Genomic DNA, 14,537 nt, shown 5'->3' with positions numbered 1-14,537 from the left:
GTATCATTGTTGGGTGTGGCAATAGCCTCAACCCATTTTGATACATAGTCAACTGCCACCAGAATATAAGTGTTTGAGTATGATGGTGGGAAAGGTCCCATGAAGTCAATTCCCCATACGTCGAACAACTCAATTTCCAGGATTCCTTGTTGAGGCATGGCGTAACCATGAGGCAGATTGCCAGCTCTTTGGCAGCTGTCACAGTTACGTACAAACTCTTGGGAATCTTTATAGAGTGTGGGCCAATAGAAGCCACATTGGAGGACCTTGGTGGCTGTTCGCTCACCTCCGAAATGGCCTCCATATTGAGATCCGTGACAATGCCACAGGATCCTCTGTGCTTCTTCTCTAGGCACACACCTACGGATAATTCCGTCTGCACATCTCTTAAAGAGATAAGGTTCATCCCACAAGTAGTACTTTGCATTAGTAATTAATTTTTTCTTCTGTATCCTGTTGTACTCCTTGGGTATGAACCTTGCAGCTTTATAGTTTGCAATATCGGCAAACCATGGTGTTTCCTAAATGGCAAACAAATGCTCATCTGGAAACGTCTCAGAGATCTCAAGAGAGGGGAGGGGCGTCCCTTCTACTGGCTCTATCCGTGATAGATGATCAGCCACTTGGTTCTCTGTCCCTTTTTGTCTCTTATTTCTATATCAAACTTTTGCAGAAGCAATACCCATCTGATGAGCCTGGATTTTGAATCCTGCTTTGTGAGTAGATATTTAAGAGCAGCATGGTCAGTATACACAATCACTTTTGATCCTACTAAGTATGATCTGAACTTGTCAATGGCGTAAACCACTGCAAGTAATTCTTTTTCTGTGGTTGTGTAGTTTTTCTGGGCATCATTTAGAACGCGACTAGCATAATAAATGACGTGCAGAAGCTTGTCATGCCTCTGTCCCAATACTGCACCAATGGCGTGATCACTGGCATCACACATTAGCTCAAATGGTAACGTCCAGTCTGGTGCAGAAATGACTGGTGCTGTGACCAGCTTAGCTTTCAGCGTTTCAAACGCCTGCAGACACTCTGTGTCAAACACAAATGGCGTGTCAGCAACTAGCAGATTGCTTAGAGGTTTTGCGATTTTTGAAAAATCCTTTATAAACCTCCTATAGAATCCTGCATGCCCCAGAAAGCTTTTGATTGCCTTAACATTGGCAGGTGGTGGTAATTTTTCAATTACCTCTATTTTTGCTTGATCCACCTCTATTCGCTTGTTTGAGATTTTATGCCCAAGAACAATTCCTTCAGTCACCATGAAGTGACACTTTTCCCAGTTTAAAACTAGGTTGGTCTCTTGGCATCTTTTCAGAACAAGTTTCAGGTGATCAAGGCAGGAGCTGAATGAGTCTCCATATACTAAGAAGTCATCCATGAAGACTTCCAGAAATTTTTCCACCATATCAGAGAAAATAGAGAGCATGCATATCTGGAAGGTTGCAGGCGCATTACATAGCCCAAATGGCATCCTTCTATAAGCAAACACTCCGGATGGACATGTGAATGCTATTTTCTCTTGATCCTGGGGATCTACTGCAATCTGGTTATAGCCTGAGTAGCCATCTAAAAAGCAGTAATAATCATGACCTGCTAGTCTTTCTAGCATCTGGTCTATGAATGGTAAAGGAAAATGATCCTTTCTGGTGGCTGTATTGAGCCTTCTGTAGTCAATACACATGCGCCACCCTGTAACTGTTCTTGTAGGAACCAGTTCATTTTTTTCATTATGAATCACTGTCATGCCTCCCTTTTTTGGGACGACTTGAACAGGGCTCACCCAGGGGCTATCAGAAATAGGATAAATAATCCCAGCCTCCAGTAATTTGGTGACCTCTTTCTGCACCACTTCTTTCATGGCTGGATTTAGCCGCCTCTGTGGTTGCACCACTGGTTTGGCATTATCCTCCAATAAGATTTTGTGCATGCATCTAGCTGGGCTTATGCCCTTAAGGTCACCTATGGACCACCCAAGAGCTGTCTTGTGTGTCCTTAGCACTTGAATAAGTGCCTCCTCTTCCTGTGAATTTAAAGCAGAGCTTATGATCACTGGAAAAGTGTCACCTTCTCCCAGAAACGCATATTTCAAGGATGGTGGTAATGGCTTGAGCTCAGGTTTAGGAGGTTTTTCCTCTTTTAGAAGAAAGTTCAGAGGCTCTTTCATGTCCTCTGAATCCTCCAAATCAGGCTGAACATCTTTAAAGATGTCTTCCAACTCTGATTCGAGACTCTCAGCCATGTTGATCTCTTCTACCAAAGAGTCAATAAGATCAACTTTCATGCAGTCTGTTGATGTGTCTGGATGCTGCATGGCTTTGACAGCGTTCAACTTGAACTCATCATCATTGACTCTCAGGGTTATTTCCCCCTGTTGGACGTCAATGAGGGATCGTCCAGTTGCTAGGAAGGGTCTTCCTAGAATGAGAGTAGCACTCTTGTGCTCCTCCATTTCCAGCACAACAAAGTCAGTGGGAAAGGCGAATGGCCCAACTCTGATAATCATGTCCTCAATCACGCCTGATGGGTATTTAGTGGAACCATCAGCAAGTTGGAGACATATCCGGGTTGGTTTAACTTCTTCAGTTAAGCCAAGCTTCCTGATAGTGGATGCAGGTATTAGATTGATGCTTGCCCCAAGATCGCATAAAGCTGTCTTGGTGCAATTACCTTCTAATATGCATGGTATCAGAAAACTCCCAGGGTCTTTAAGCTTTTCAGGAAAGCTCTTCAGAATGACTGCACTGCATTCTTCAGTGAGGAGAACTCTTTCTGTTTCTCTCCAATCCTTTTTATGACTCAAGATCTCTTTCATGAACTTGGCATAAGAAGGTATTTGCTCAAGTACTTCTGCAAATGGAATCTTTATTTCAAGAGTCCTGAGATAATCTGCAAAGCGAGCAAATTGCTTATCCTGCTCCTCTTTCCAGAGTTTTTGAGGATAAGGTATCTTGGCTTTATATTCTTTAACCTTAGTTGCTGTAGGTTTATTGCCTACAGAAGTGGTTGAAGAAGCCTTTTTAGAGGGGTTGTTATCAGCGTTTGTGTGTGTCTGATCCCTCACTGGCAATTGAGTGCCAGAGTTAGAAGCTGGAGTGAAACTGGATGCCAGCTCCTTGTCTGCTCCTGGCGTCTGAACGCCAGAACTGTGCCCATTTTGGGCGTTCAGCGCCAGATCTTGCCCATTTTGGGCGTTCAACGCCAGATCCTTGCCCATTTCTGGCGTTGAACGCCAGTCCTGCCTTGTTTCTGGCGTTGAACGCTAGTTCTGAGCATGGTCTGGGCGTTCAGCGCCAGCCTTCTACCAATTTTCTGGCGTTTCAGTTCCAGAATTACTTTTCCCTGGGCTCTTACTATCCTCAGGTGAATTTTGGGTAGTTTGCTCATTTCTTAGCTTTTTGCTGCCTTGAGGTGGGGTATTTAATGTTTTCCCACTTCTTAGTTGAACTGCTTGGCATTCTTCTGCTATTTGCTTTGACAGCTGCTGCTTTGTTTGCTTAAACTGTTCGTCCATATGTATATTAGCCATCATTGTCTCTTGTAACCTGTCTTTAAATTCGGCTAGCTGCTTTGTTAGAAAGTCCAATTGCTGATTGAATTCAGCAGCTTGTTTTACAGGACTGAGTTCAGCAGTTACTGTTTTAACCTCTTCATTCATGGAAGGGTTGCTGCTTAGGTACAGATGCTGATTCCTGGCAACTGTATCAATTAGCTCTTGAGCCTCTTCAATTGTCTTTCTCATGTAGATAGATCCACCAGCTGAGTAATCTAGAGACATCTGAGCTCCTTCTGCAAGCCCATAGTAGAAGATGTCTAACTGAACCCACTCTGAAAACATTTCAGAGGGACATTTTCGTAGCATCTCTCTGTATCTCTCCTAGGCATCATAAAGAGATTCATTATCTCCTTGCTTAAAGCCTTGGATGTCCAGCCTTAGCTGTGTCATCCTTTTTGGAGGGAAATATTGATTCAGAAATTTTTCTGTCAGCTGTTTCCATGTCTTTATGCTGGCCTTAGGTTGGTTATTTAACCACCTCTTACCTTGATCTTTTACAGCAAATGGAAACAGTAATAGTCTGTAGACATCCTGATCTATTTCCTTATCATGTACTGTGTCAGTAATTTGTAAAAATTGTGCCAGAAACTCTGTAGGTTCTTCCTGTGGCAGACCGGAATACTGGCAGCTTTGCTGCACCATGATAATGAGCTGAGGATTCAACTCAAAGCTACTGACTCCAATGGAGGGTATGCAGATACTACTCCCATATGAAGCAGTAGAGGGGTTAGAATATGACCCCAGAGTCCTCCTGGACTGTTCATTTCCACTTAGGTCCATGGTGGAGAAAGGGGAGATGATGTAAAATAGAGAAAATATTTTTATTTATTTATTTATTAATTTATTTCAAAAATAAAATAAATCAAAATAAAATAAATAAAAATGAGTAAAAGATTTTCGAAAAAGTGAGGAGAGAGAAAGTGGTTAGGAGATTTTGAGAAAGATATGATGATTTTTGAAAAAGGTTTTAAATTTTGAAATAAAAATCTGAATTTTTAAAGGAGAGAGAAAAACAATAAGACAACACAGGATTTAAAATTTTTAGATCTGAGGTTTCTTATTTTCGAAAATTTTGGGGGGGAAAAAACAGCAAGGAACACCAAACTTAAAATTTTTAGAAAACCAAAATAAATTTTCGAAAAACACAGAAAAATCAACAAGAAAACACCAAACTTAAAGTTTGGCACAGGATTTAATAGAAAAATTATTTTTTTGAAAAAGATTTTTTTTTTAAAAAGAAAATAAGGATTCTAAGATTCTAACACAACAATAAAAAGAGACTCTAAACAAAAAGAGAATTTTTTCCTAATCTAAGCAACAAAATAAACCGTTAGTTGTCCAAACTTGAACAATCCCCGGCAACGGCGCCAAAAACTTGGTGCACGAATTATGAATCACACTTTTCACAACTCGTACCACTAACCAACAAGTGCACTGGGTCGTCCAAGTAATACCTTACGTGAGTAAGGGTCGAATCCCACGGAGATTGTTGGTTTGAAGCAATCTATGGTTATCTTGTAAACCTTAGTCAGGAAGTCAATTATGTTTATCAGTTGAATTGCGAATAACCAAGAGAGCATAAATTAAAGGTTACTTGTTATGCAGTAATGGAGAATATGTTGGAGTTTTGGAGATGCTTTATCTTCTGAATCTCTGCTTTCCTCTGTCTTCTAATTCATGCACACAAGTCCTCCTATGGCAAGCTGTATGTAGGGGATCACCGTCGTCAATGGCTATATCCCATCCTCTCAGTGAAGAATATGCTCACATGCTCTGTCACACACGGCTAATCATCTGTCGGTTCTCGATCATACTGGAATAGGATTCTTCATCCTTTTTGCGTCTGTCACTAACGCCCAGCACTCGCGAGTTTGAAGCTTGTCACAGTCATTCGATCATTGAATCCTACTCGGAATACCACAGACAAGGTTTAGACTTTCCGGATTCTCATGAATGCCGCCATCAGTTCTAGCTTATACCACGGAGATTCTGATTAAGGAATCTAAGAGACACTCATTCAATCGGATATAGAACGGAGGTGGTTGTCAGGCACACGTTCATGGTTTGAGGAAGGTGATGAATGTCACGGATCATCACCTTCATCACAGTTAAGCGCGAATGAACATCTTAGATAGGAACAAGCGTGTTTGAATGGAAAACAGAATTACTTGCATTAATTCATCGAGACACAGCAGAGCTCCTCACCCCCCAACAATGGAGTTTAGAGACTCATGCCGTTAAAGAGTACAAAGTTTAGATCTAAAATTTCATGAGATAAAAAATAAGTCTCTAAAAGTTGTTTAAATACTAAACTAGTAGCCTAGGTTTACAACAAATGAGTAAACTATGATGGATGATGCAGAGATCCACTTCTGGGGCCCACTTGGTGTGTGCTGGGGCTGAGAATTAAGCAATCCATGTGCAGAAGCCATTTGTGGAGTTGAACGCCAGTTTTTGTGCCAGTTTGGGCGTTCAACTCCAGCTTTTGATCCTTTTCTGGCGCTGGACGCCAGAATTGGGCAGAGAACTGGCGTTGAACGCCAGTTTACATCGTCTATCATTGTGCAAAGTATAGACTATTATATATTGCTGAAAAGCCCTGGATGTCTAATTTCCAACGCAATTGGAAGCATGCCATTTCGAGTTCTGTAGCTCCAGAAAATCCACTTTGAGTGCAGGGAGGTTAGAATCCAACAACATCAGCAGTCCTTTTTTAGCCTGAATCAGATTTTTGCTCAGCTCCTTCAATTTCTGCCAGAAAAATACCTGAAATTACAGAAAAACACACAACTCATAGTAAAGTCCAGAAATATGAATTTTTCCTAAAAACTAATGAAAATAGACTAAAAACTAACTAAAACATACTCAAAACTATATGAAATTAACCCCAAAAAGCGTATAAAATATCCGCTCATCATCCACCATCTCTATACTCATTATAGGAGTTACGGAAGTGAAAGAGCTTATTGGATAGGCTAAAATAGTTAAAAATCATCATTTCTAAAAAACAGGATAGTCGTGCGTACGCATGCCTCGTGCGTACGCAGAAGTTCCCTTTTTGTGTATGTACAGAACGCGCACGAAAAACGTTCAATTATGGAATGCAAGTTCTGCGTATGCATGGTATGCGCATAAAACAACCATTTCACTTCTGTAACACCCTTCATGCGTAGGCATGGGTCGTGCGTACGCATGTCCCCATTTTTTTTTTGCAACATTTGAAGATTTCAGTTTTTAACCTCTAAATTTAAACCTCTATAACCTTTTGTGTAATTATCCATTTTCCTTCATGATTAAACCATTTTAAAGGTCTTTTCATTAGCTTTAATTTTAGATAAATTGCATCTAAATCCAAATTCCGAGCGCTAAGTTGTATCCCGTCGAAGTTGTCTAAAAATCTATTTTTACCAAATTTACATAATCCTTCAATTTCAACAATTCTCAATTCAATTCAAGTCCAAACCATTCCAAACACTCATTTATCAATCTTTAACCATTCCAAGCCTAAATCAACCCATTTCCAACTTATTTAACACATTCATCAACTATATCCATTTTACAACAATCACACACAACACTCATATATCCAAATTCACCATCAACCAAGAATCAATCATCTCATTAACATATAAAAATTCACACTACTTATCTCCACTTACCAAATAGAAAATTTCTCACCCTATCGTGGCCTCCGGCCTAATGTTCTCATCAAATCATCATCATAATCAATAACACCACCCAATTCACAATATCACAACCAATTAAATCATGCAATTATCTAACATATCACAATTTCCACTAAACTAAACAATCAACCACAAAAATTCAACAATAATCCTAAGGCCACTAGCCTAGGACTTTATGTCTCATTACATGGTATTTACCCGAAACATAAACCCATACCTTAATGTCACAAACTTCAAGCTTTTTCTTCCAACTTTCCAAGCCCCCAAATTGACTCACACCAATGTCCAAGTCCAATTTCCACAAATTCACTAAATCAAGCTTTTAACTACTCAATCTAATACCATATTATACAATTTGGCACATTGTCAAAATTAGGGCTCATATAAATTGATGAACCAAGAGAGAAAAAGGGATATTTACATTTACCCACCGAATTTAGTGATAGAAACCACTAAGAATACAAGCTAGAGAACTCTTATAACATTAAAATCACCAAAAATCTTCAATACTCAAACTTAAAATGCAAATTCAGACTTAAATGAGAAACCGGAGCTGAGATTTCAAATTACTTATCAAACTAACTAGATAGAATTGAAGTGGAGGTGATAAGCTTCACGTGGTCACAAATGGTACGGTGTTCCAGAGTAAAAGTTATGGCCAAATGAAGATGACGAAGGTTAGGGTTTGGCTCTTGATGAGTTGATATTTTATACGCTTTTTGGCATTATTTTCATATAGTTTTTAGCATGTTTTGTTTAATTTTTATTAAGTTTTCATAGGATTTAGTGTTAAATTCACATTTTTGGATTCTACTTTGACTTTGTGTGTTTTTGTACAATTTTAGGTATTTTCTGGCTGAAATTAAGGAGCTGGAGAAAAAGTCTGATTCAGAGACACAGAAAGCACTGTAGATACTGTCTGGATCTGACCTCCTTGCACTCGGAAGAGCTTTTCGGGAGCTACAAAAGTCCAAATGGAGCGTCCTTAACGGATATGGAAATCTGACTTCCAGAGTTTTCCAGAAATATATAATAGTCCATACTTTACCTTAGATTAGAAGGCCCAAAACGGTCGTCCAACGTCAGCATCCTGCCCCATTCCAGGCATCTAGCACCCAAAGGAGGAGACCAGCGTCCAAACGCCCAGAGAGGATCCCCTAGCCAACGTTCAACGCCCTAGAGGCCTCCTAGCACGTGGATCTCATCAAAGCTCATCCCAAACACTCATCAAGTGGGCCCCAGAAGTAGATTTTAGCACTAAAAGACTGTTATACCCTTTCTTTTGTAATCCTTAGTCATTAGTTTAGTATTCAAAGAACTTTTACACCTCTCATGAGGGGGACGCACACCATATTTTATTTATCATTGTATTTTCTATCAGTATGAATTTCTAAACCTTCTAGGTTGAGGGGAGGAGCCCTGCTAAGTTCTATGAATTAATAAAAGTATTACATTTTCTCTTCAATCTGTGTTTGATTCAATTCTAAGATGTATATTCGTTCTTCAACATGATGAATGGGATGATCCGTGACAATCAGCTCCGTTCCTCATACTAAGACCGCGTGCCTAACGACCACCTGTGTCTTCTTGGGTTCGTGTGAATACATGACTGGAAAGCATCGAACCGCCAGCTTAATTATACATCTCTTAGACGGCTAATCCATGACTTCGTTGGGGACTTCTTGAGACACCAGTTCAGCCGAGATATGGGGAGATTAGGGTATCTGTCATAGAGGCTAGAACCCAAAGGTGCAGCATTCTCTGATCTGAAAGATTCGACCTTATCTGTGGCATTTTGAGTAGGATCACTAAGGAAATAGACTGCTAGAGCTTCACCCCCCTTCAGATTGGATGACCGCAGCCATACGGCGTTTGATATGAAGCAGAGGAGATTGGCAACTGCGGCCATACGGCGTTGATCACATGATGACAAGTCATCTTATGCTAGCTTTTCGATCATTTTTCACTTGTTTCATTAGGTTTTATGCACTTTCTTGCATTATAGGTAACTGATTTGGAGTGGATTTGCTTGGTTATGTTGAATCAATCAACCATCCTTTATTTGACACAAAATCATGAGGTTTAAGCTAGAATTAGTTGGTTTTTGAATGATTTATAAACCTTGTAAATTTGGTGATACTTTGATTGGTTGTTTTGATTACTTGTAGGTGAAGAAAAAAAGAAACAAGGAAAGTGCAGCCTATGCTAGAAAAGTGTTGCGCATCACAAGGGTCAGCAAAGGCCAACCAAACCAACCAAGGCCATAGCGCTCGAATAATGAGCGTAGCGCTCAAAAAGTGAGCACTAGAGGAAGGTTCACCAAAGTAAAGCCAAGACGCAAGGGTGCTGCGTTAAGTTACACAACGGAGCGCTACAAGGAACCAAAGAAAATAAGGAGCACTCCGTTAACTAAGTTACCTTTATCATGGCCCATCCAAAGGAAAATAAGGCGCGCTACACCAAGCAATGAAGGAGCCAAGGTTCGAAATGGGGAACAAGAGGAAGCAAAGAAAGGGTGCTCCGTTTGGTTGCTTCACTGAGCGCTAGTATGAACAAGGAAATGGGCACAATTGAAACCACCAAGGCTCAAAATGGGGACCATGTGCAAGAAAATAAGGGTGCTACGTTGATGAGCGGATAATTTATACGCTTTTTGGCATTGTTTTTAGTATATTTTTAGCAGAATCTGGCTACTTTTAGGGATGTTTTCATTAGTTTTTATGTTAAATTCACATCTCTGGACTTTACTATGAGTTTGTGTGTTTTTCTGTGATTTCAGATATTTTCTGACTGAAATTGAGGGACTTGAGCAAAAATCAGATTCAGAGGTTGAAGAAGGACTGCTGATGCTGTTGGATTCTGACCTCCCTACACTCAAAATGGATTTTCTGGAGCTACAGAACTCAAAATGGCACGCTTCCAATTGCGTTGGAAAGTAGACATCCAGAGCTTTCCAGAAATATATAATAGTCCATACTTTGCCGAAGTTTAGACAACGCAAACTGGAGTTCAACGCCAGCTCTCTGCCCAATTCTGGCGTCCAGCGCCAGAAACAAGTTGCAAGGTGGAGTTCAACGCCCAAACTGGCACAAAAGCTGGCGTTCAACTCCAAGAATGACCTCTACACGTGTAACATTCAAGCTCAGCACAAGAACACACCAAGTGGGCCCCAAAAGTGGATTTATGCATCAATTACTTACTTCTGTAAACCCTAGTAGCTAGTTTATTATAAATAGGACTTTTTACTATTGTATTAGACATCTCTTTTTTAGATCCTGGATTGTATTTTTGATCCTGTGATCACGTTTTGGGGGCTGGCCATTCGGCCATGCCTGAACCTTCATCACTTATGTATTTTCAACGGTAGAGTTTCTACACTCCATAGATTAAGGTGTGGAGCTCTGCTATTCCTCAAAGATTATTGCAAAGTACTACTGGTTTTCTATTCAATTCAACTTATTCCGCTTTTAAGATATTCATTCGCACTTCAACCTGAATGTGATGAACGTGACAATCATCATCATTCCCTATGAACGCATGCCTGACAACCACTTCCGTTCTACCTTAGATTGAATGAATATCTCTTGGATCTCTTAATCAGAATCTTCGTGGTATAAGCTAGATTGATGGCGGCATTCATGAGAGTCTGGAAAGTCTAAACCTTGTCCGTGGTATTCCGAGTAGGACTCTGGGATTGAATGACTGTGACGAACTTCAAACTCGCAAGTGCTGGGCGTAGTGACAGATGCAAAAGGATAGTAAATTCTATTCCAGTATGATCGAGAACCTCAAAGATGATTAGCCATGCAGTGACAGCGCATCGGACCATTTTCACAGAGAGGAATAGGATGCAACCATCGACAAGGGTGATGCCTCCAGATGATTAGCCGTGCTGTGACAGAGCATTTGGACCATTTTCCCGAGAGGATTGAAAGTAGCCATTGGCACCGGTGACATCCTTACAAAAAGCCAGCCATAGAAAGGAGTAAGACTGATTGGATGAAGACAGCAGGAAAGCAGAGGTTTAGAGGAACGAAAGCATCTCTATGCGCTTATCTGAAATTCTCACCAATGATTTACATAAGTATTTCTATCCTTATTATATTATCCTTTTTCGAAAACTCCATAATTATTTTATATCCGCCTGACTGAGATTTACAAGGTGACCATAGCTTGCTTCATACCAACAATCTCCGTGGGATCGACCCTTACTCATGTAAGGTTTATTACTTGGACGACCCAGTGCACTTGCTGGTTAGTTGTATCGAAGTTGTGACAAATTATCAATTGAGATTAGAGCACCAAGCCTTTGGAGCCATTACCAGAGATCACAATTTCGTGCACCAAGTTTTTGGCGCCGTTGCCGGGGATTGTTCGAGTTTGGACAACTGATGGTTCATCTTGTTGCTGAGATTAGGTAATTTTATTTTTATTTTATATTCAAAAATTTTTCAAAAATCTTTCAAAATTTTCTCCTTTGTTTTTGAAAAAAAATTTTAAAATAAAAATGTTTTCAAAAATATATTTTTCTTCAGAATTTTTAAGAATGAATTCTAGCGTTTCATGAAGCATGTTGAAGCCTAGCTGGCTGTAAAGCCATGTCCAATTCTTCTGGATAGGGTATGTCAGGCGTGTCATGTCTGAGTTATATACTAAAGCTTGGCTGGCTATTCAGCCATGCCTGACCCTTTGATTGGAGCTTTAGACTAAAGAGCATAAGATTCCTGGAATTCATATTAAAAATTTTGGAATCCTTATTTTTCTCTTTCAAAATGATTTTCGAAAAAAATTAAAAGAAAATACAAAAAAAAAATTCATAAAATCATAAAAAACAAAAATATTTTTGTGTTTCTTGTTTGAGTCTTAAGTCATGTTATAAGTTTGGTGTCAATTGCATACTCATCTTGCATTTTTCGAAAATTTTCATGCATTCATAGTGTTCTTCATGATCTTCAAGTTGTTCTTGGTAAGTCTTCTTGTTTGATCTTTGCATTTACATGTTTTGTGTCTTTTCTTGTTTTTCATATGCATTCTTGAATTCTTAGTGTCTAAGCATTAAAGAATTCTAAGTTTGGTATCTTGCATGTTTTCTTTGCATATAAAATTTTCAAAAATTTGTTCTTGATGTTCATCATGTTCTTCATAGTGTTCTTGGTGTTCATCTTGACATTCATAGCATTCTTGCATGCATTCATTGTTTTGATCTAAAAATTTCATGCATTGCATCATTTTAGTGTTTTTCTCTCTCATCATAAAAAAATTCAAAAATAAAAAAAAATATCTTTCCCTTTTTCTCTCTTAAAATTTCGAAAATTAGATTTGACTTTTTCAAAAATTTTTAAAAATCTAGTTGTTCTTATGAGTCAAATCAAATTTTCAATTTAAAAATCTTATCTTTTTCAAAAATCAAATCTTTTTCATTTTTCTTAGTTATTTTCGAAAATTTTAAAAATATTTTTCAAAAATCTTTTTCTTATCTTTATCTCCTAATTTTCGAAAATAACATCATCAATTAATGTTTTGATTCAAAAAATTTCAAGTTTGCTACTTACTTGTTAAGAAAGATTCAAACTTTAAGTTCTAGAATCATATCTTGTGATTTCTTGTGAATCAAGTCATTAATTGTGATTTTAAAAATCAAATATTTTTCAAAACTAATTTCAATCATATCTTTTCAAAAATATATTCTTATCTCATCTTTCTCAAAATTTGATTTCAAAATATCTTTTCTAACTTCTTATCTTCTTATCTTTTCAAAATTGATTTTCAAAATTTGTTTCAACTAACTAACTAACTTTTTGTTTGTTTTTTACCTTTTTCAAAACTACCTAACTAACTCTCTCTCTAATTTTCGAAAATATCTTCCCTCTTTTTCAAAATTTCTTTTTAATTAACTAATTATTTTAATTTTTTATTCTAATTTTCGAAAACTACTAACCTTTTTCAAAAACTATTTTCGAAAATCACTAACTCTTTTTCAAAAATTATTTTCGAAAATTCACTTCCCTCTCTCATCTCCTTCTATTTATTTATTCATCTACTAACACTTCATCTCACCAAAAATTCGAACCCCCTCTTCCATCCGTGTTTGAATTTTCTCTTCTTCTACTTACACAGGGACCTTTATACTGTGGTAAAAAGGACCCCTATTATTATTATTTTTTCTGTCCCTCTTTTTCATATGAGCAGGAGCAAAGACAAGAATATTCTTGTTGAAGCAGATCCAGAACCTGAAAGGACTCTGAAAACGAAACTAAGAGAAGCTAAATTACAACAATCCAGAGATAACCTTACAGAAATTTTTGAACAGGAAGAGGAGATGGCAGCCGAAAATAATAATAATGCAAGGAGGATGCTTGGTGACTTCACTGCACCTAATTCCAATTTACATGGAAGAAGCATCTCCATTCCTGCTATTGGAGCAAACAATTTTGAGCTGAAACCTCAGCTAGTTTCTCTGATGCAGCAGAACTGCAAGTTTCATGGACTTCCATCTGAAGATCCTTTTCAGTTCTTAACTGAATTCTTGCAGATCTGTGATACTGTTAAGACTAATGGAGTAGATCCTGAAGTCTACAGGCTCATGCTTTTCCCTTTTGCTGTAAGAGACAGAGCTAGAGTGTGGTTGGACTCTCAACCCAAAGACAGCCTGAACTCTTGGGATAAGCTGGTCACGGCTTTCTTAGCCAAGTTCTTTCCTCCTCAAAAGCTGAGCAAGCTTAGAGTGGATGTTCAAACCTTCAGACAGAAAGAAGGTGAATCCCTCTATGAAGCTTGGGAAAGATACAAGCAGGTGACCAAAAAGTGTCCTTCTGACATGCTTTCAGAATGGACCATCCTGGATATATTCTATGATGGTTTATCTGAGCTATCAAAGATGTCATTGGATACTTCTGCAGGTGGATCCATTCACCTAAAGAAAACGCCTGCAGAAGCTCAAGAACTCATTGACATGGTTGCTAATAACCACTTCATGTACACTTCTGAGAGGAATCCTGTGAGTAATGGGACGCCTATGAAGAAGGGAGTTCTTGAAATTGATACTCTGAATGCCATATTGGCTCAGAACAAAATATTGACTCAGCAAGTCAATATGATTTCTCAGAGTCTGAATGGAATGCAAGCTGCATCCAACAGTACTCAAGAGGCATCTTCTGAAGAAGAAGCTTATGATCCTGAAAACCCTGCAATAGCAGAGATGAATTACTTAGGTGAACCTTATGGAAACTCCTATAATCCATCATGGAGAAATCATCCAAATCTCTCATGGAAGGATCAACAAAAGCCTC

At 38.6% G+C, this 14,537-nt stretch overlaps 1 non-coding gene across 1 annotated transcript; it reads right to left on the bottom strand.

The window, feature by feature from the left end:
- Positions 1-13,963: 13,963 nt before the first annotated feature.
- On the bottom strand, positions 13,964-14,071 carry LOC148576972 (small nucleolar RNA R71). Its single transcript, XR_015903989.1, has one exon. It is a non-coding gene; the product is annotated as a small nucleolar RNA R71 (small nucleolar RNA).
- Positions 14,072-14,537: the final 466 nt, after the last annotated feature.

Source organism: Arachis ipaensis, chromosome B1 (assembly GCF_059453495.1).
Source record: "Arachis ipaensis isolate K30076 ecotype BB chromosome B1, ASM5945349v1, whole genome shotgun sequence".
In the NCBI taxonomy this organism is placed as follows: domain Eukaryota; kingdom Viridiplantae; phylum Streptophyta; class Magnoliopsida; order Fabales; family Fabaceae; genus Arachis; species Arachis ipaensis.
This window is presented reverse-complemented; position numbering and strand designations above follow the sequence as displayed.